Raw genomic sequence first — 4,861 nt, forward strand, 5'->3', positions numbered from 1 at the left:
CCAGATTGATAATCATCACAGCTAAAAGGCAATGGGGCCAGAGAGATAGTATAGCATGTAAGACATTGGCCTTGTACATGGAAGACCTGGGTTCAGTTCCCTGCACATTATTTGGCCTCCTGTACCTGCCAAAAGTGATACATAAGCACAATCCAGGAGTAAGCCCTAAGCACTCCATATTATGTCCCCAAATTTTCATTCATTTATTTATTTTCATTTATCATCCTGTTAATCGTCGATTGCCTCGAGCAGGCCCCAGTAACGTCTCTTTCATCCTAGCCCTGAGATTATATTCAAGGCTTTTTAGGAGAATGAGACCCATCATTGTTACTGGTATTTGGCATATTTGGTGCGCCACGGGGAGTTTGCCAGACTCTGCCCTGTGGGCAGGCTATATTCGATAGCCTGCAAGTTTGTCCAGAGTAGGAATGAGATAATGAGATATCATAAAAAGCTGTTAAGATAAGATGTTGCGCGGCCGCGAATGCGGCCGCGCGGTTCCAGGAGCTGCATTTTGTAGTCTCTGAGTCTTGGCCGCTGATTGGATTACACGGCGCCAGGGGGCCAGGTGGTGGGTGTGACCCCCGCCTACTGGAATTTGGAGGATCTGGGTGGAGGATGCTCGACTCCAATTCGAGTAGGCTTGGAGATCTCGGCCCCGGAACCCGCGTGGCTTTGTCCCTCTGCCAGTACCTTCATGTGTGCGGAGAGTGGTCTCAGCATGGTGGTGGCTGGTCCTGGAGGTCTTCGGCTGCCGGAGCCCTGGTCGGGGTGGGGAGGAAAGCTCAACCCGCTCCCCTCCAAGGGACCCCAGCGAGGAACAGCCAGGAGCAGGGGCAGGAGACTGACTGCACTGGTCTCGTCCGGGAGCTGCATTTTGTAGTCTCTGAGTCTTGGCCGCTGATGGGATTACACGGCGCCAGGGGGCCAGGTGGTGGGTGTGACCCCCGCCTACTGGAATTTGGAGGATCTGGGTGGAGGATGCTCGACTCCAATTCGAGTAGGCTTGGAGATCTCGGCCCCGGAACCCGCGTGGCTTTGTCCCTCTGCCAGTACCTTCATGTGTGCGGAGAGTGGTCTCAGCATGGTGGTGGCTGGTCCTGGAGGTCTTCGGCTGCCGGAGCCCTGGTCGGGGTGGGGAGGAAAGCTCAACCCGCTCCCCTCCAAGGGACCCCAGCGAGGAACAGCCAGGTGCAGGGGCAGGAGACTGACTGCACTGGTCTCGTCCGGGAGCTGCATTTTGTAGTCTCTGAGTCTTGGCCGCTGATGAGATTACACGGCGCCAGGGGGCCAGGTGGTGGGTGTGACCCCCGCCTACTGGAATTTGGAGGATCTGGGTGGAGGATGCTCGACTCCAATTTGAGTAGGCTTGGAGATCTCGACCCCGGAACCCGCGTGGCTTTGTCCCTCTGCCAGTACCTTCATGTGTGCGGAGAGTGGTCTCAGCATGGTGGTGGCTGGTCCTGGAGGTCTTCGGCTGCCGGAGCCCTGGTCGGGGTGGGGAGGAAAGCTCAACCCGCTCCCCTCCAAGGGACCCCAGCGAGGAACAGCCAGGTGCAGGGGCAGGAGACTGACTGCACTGGTCTCGTCCGGGAGCTGCATTTTGTAGTCTCTGAGTCTTGGCCGCTGATGAGATTACACGGCGCCAGGGGGCCAGGTGGTGGGTGTGACCCCCGCCTACTGGAATTTGGAGGATCTGGGTGGAGGATGCTCGACTCCAATTTGAGTAGGCTTGGAGATCTCGGCCCCGGAACCCGCGTGGCTTTGTCCCTCTGCCAGTACCTTCATGTGTGCGGAGAGTGGTCTCAGCATGGTGGTGGCTGGTCCTGGAGGTCTTCGGCTGCCGGAGCCCTGGTCGGGGTGGGGAGGAAAGCTCAACCCGCTCCCCTCCAAGGGACCCCAGCGAGGAACAGCCAGGTGCAGGGGCAGGAGACTGACTGCACTGGTCTCGTCCGGGAGCTGCATTTTGTAGTCTCTGAGTCTTGGCCGCTGATGAGATTACACGGCGCCAGGGGGCCAGGTGGTGGGTGTGACCCCCGCCTACTGGAATTTGGAGGATCTGGGTGGAGGATGCTCGACTCCAATTCGAGTAGGCTTGGAGATCTCGGCCCCGGAACCCGCGTGGCTTTGTCCCTCTGCCAGTACCTTCATGTGTGCGGAGAGTGGTCTCAGCATGGTGGTGTCCCCAAATTACAAAAAAAAATAATAATAAAAGATCCAGCAGAAATGGTCATTGCATTCATCCACCGACAGAGTACAAAATCTAGTTTTTGTCAATGTCAGCCAAAATGTTTGATTTTTCTTTTCTCTAACAATAGCCCTTCTGCCTTAATGCAGAATACTGATTAAACAGCTGAAAAGCAATCCAAAGATGACAATTTTACTTTGCTTTTGGGGGGCATACTTGTTCATGTTCAGAAACTCGTTGCTTTGGAATTGCTTCCAGTAGAGCTTGGGCAACACTGTAGTACCAGGGATTGAACTCAGTCTCCTGCATGCAAAGCATGTGCTCCAGTCCAGACCACTGAACTATATCTCAGCCCAAATATGAGCATTTTTAACAAAATATTAAAGCAATACTACCAAAACCCAAGTGATATTCAGATCCAAATAGGAGAACAAGAAAATAGAGCTATGATATTTTTAGAAGTGGAAGAAAGATTTTTATGTAAATAGGCTTTTATCTATGAAACATAAAATGATAGATAGATGCTTTCTAATACTTCCAAAATTCAATCTTCCTTCTAGAAACAGTCCTGTCAAGTTTAGATTTCCCTCATAGTCACAATTTTTATTTCTATAGTAATTCTGTTTCCATATAACAAGTCACACCTCGTTCTGGAAGTGTTTAAAGTTATTTAAACTATTAAGAAAGACCATTTGGGAATAATACCTGTAACACCCTACTGGAAAAGTCTCCAGATAACTTTAAAATTCTTTTCAATAGCAATTTTGAAAAATTAAATAGAAAAATATAGATTATATATTTAGAATTTCTTTTTTAAATCAGGATATTTCAAATGTCCAAATATAGAGTGTTATCTACTTTTCCTCCAGGTAAAAGAAGATATTTCTAAGTCTTTATTATAATAATATTTTCATTTTCTTTTGTACAGTTTTTATACTGAATTCCTGTTCATTACAAAGTGATTTAAATATGCTTATGTTTTGAATCCTATAAGTTATTTCTAAATAAGTCTTGGGAACAAACAATTATCAGCACATTTTAACTACATGGATGCAAATGCATGTTGTTGTTTATAGGTCTGAATCATATTGAAGCGTCTCTTGCCTGTTCACTAGCTGTATATGTGTGGTACATTGATATGGCCCAGATTCAGAAACACCGTAAGGTATGAGTGGTCTAAAATGAGCTGAGAAATATAGGACTCATTTTCAGTTTCTTTCTTCCAAGATCTAGCAGGATTCACTGAGCAGAGCAAGATTAAAGACTAGTTCCAAGATTCTACTTTCTAAGTCTTGCTAGTAATAAATGATTGCTTTTCTATCTACTCAGCCCAAATAACAAAGGAAAACAAAATTTAAAAGTTTGCATCTGTTAGGTACCACCTACATCTGCTCACATATCTTCATGACGCAGATTGAGAACAACTTGCGTATGTCACTAGGCAGAGGGGGTTGGAGTTCCTAGCACGAATCTCATTGGCAAGCATGTATTTTAGTGGGCTGAATCACACCCACCTAATAAACAACATTTGGGTTCACCACAGGGAGGGTTTGGAAAGAGAGACTGTTCACGAGGAAATGCTGATACTTGGGGGGGAAAAAAAAGAGAAAATGTCACAGAACAAAATCTAATTTGACAATTAACTGTGTTCATGGGCCTAAGCCTTTACTGGTCATTGATATCTTGGAAGACGTTCCACTGATTATCGATAAGCTCAGATTTGTTATGTTTTAAAATATCTTACCCTTCAAATAACTTTATTTGAAGTTTTATTCTTCAAGTAATTATCATTATACTTTCAGAATTCTGCTGCAATTTTTAGGAAAATGCTAAGAAACAAACAAAAATTTAAAGACCCTGGGAAAAATATTCTTTCAGACTTAGTTTGATTAAAGCTTCTTCCTCTTCTGATTCTGTCTAAAAATTTACTTTTAACTTAGCTCACCCTTTCATTTAAATTTTATTTTAGCAACCCAATGTGTAGTACACATGAAACTGTTATTTTTTTTCAAGTAACCTATGTAACAATGTTACTTAGTACACATGAAACTGTTATTTTTTTCAAGTAACCTATGTAACAATGTTACTAATTTAGCTTAAATTTTCTTTTTTGTTCTTATGTTCCTTGCCAGGCCCCATCTTGCACCTTTGGCAGGCACATACCATTTGTTTTATATTGATGCCTCCAACAAAACTTAAAGAAACGGCAAGTGGGATTATAACAAGTCAACAAAAATCAATTTGTAGTGATTGATTGGTATATGATTTTAACCTATGTAAATAGGAAATTAAATTTATTTATTTATTTATTTTCAAGGGAACGCCACAACCACAAATTATGCAGTTAAATTTCCCACACTTGAGAAAATCACAGGGGTCAGCACATCTGGAGTGCAATGCATAAGCCTCACTCTGGAAAAACCACCCTCATAATCATGTTATCTCCCCTGCCAGGTATGTTTTTTAAATTTTTTTCAGTCATTGAATACGGTACAGTATACTGTCTATTTTCATTTACAAATAAGGAAATTATTTGTAATTTTCAAATCTGGCATCTAAAATATACTGCATTAAATTTTATTTTGTACTTGGATCTTGGGCTGGAGCAATAGCACAGCGGGTAGGGCATTTACCTTGTATGCAGCCAACCCGGGCATTTACCTTGTTGTCTCC

General features: G+C 44.5%; 1 pseudogene; it reads right to left on the bottom strand.

The window, feature by feature from the left end:
- Positions 1-4,502: 4,502 nt before the first annotated feature.
- LOC130019846 (uncharacterized) lies at positions 4,503-4,650 on the bottom strand (annotated as a pseudogene).
- Positions 4,651-4,861: the final 211 nt, after the last annotated feature.

The sequence above is a fragment of the Sorex fumeus genome, unplaced genomic scaffold, assembly GCF_029834395.1.
Source record: "Sorex fumeus unplaced genomic scaffold, SorFum_2.1 ptg000009l, whole genome shotgun sequence".
In the NCBI taxonomy this organism is placed as follows: domain Eukaryota; kingdom Metazoa; phylum Chordata; class Mammalia; order Eulipotyphla; family Soricidae; genus Sorex; species Sorex fumeus.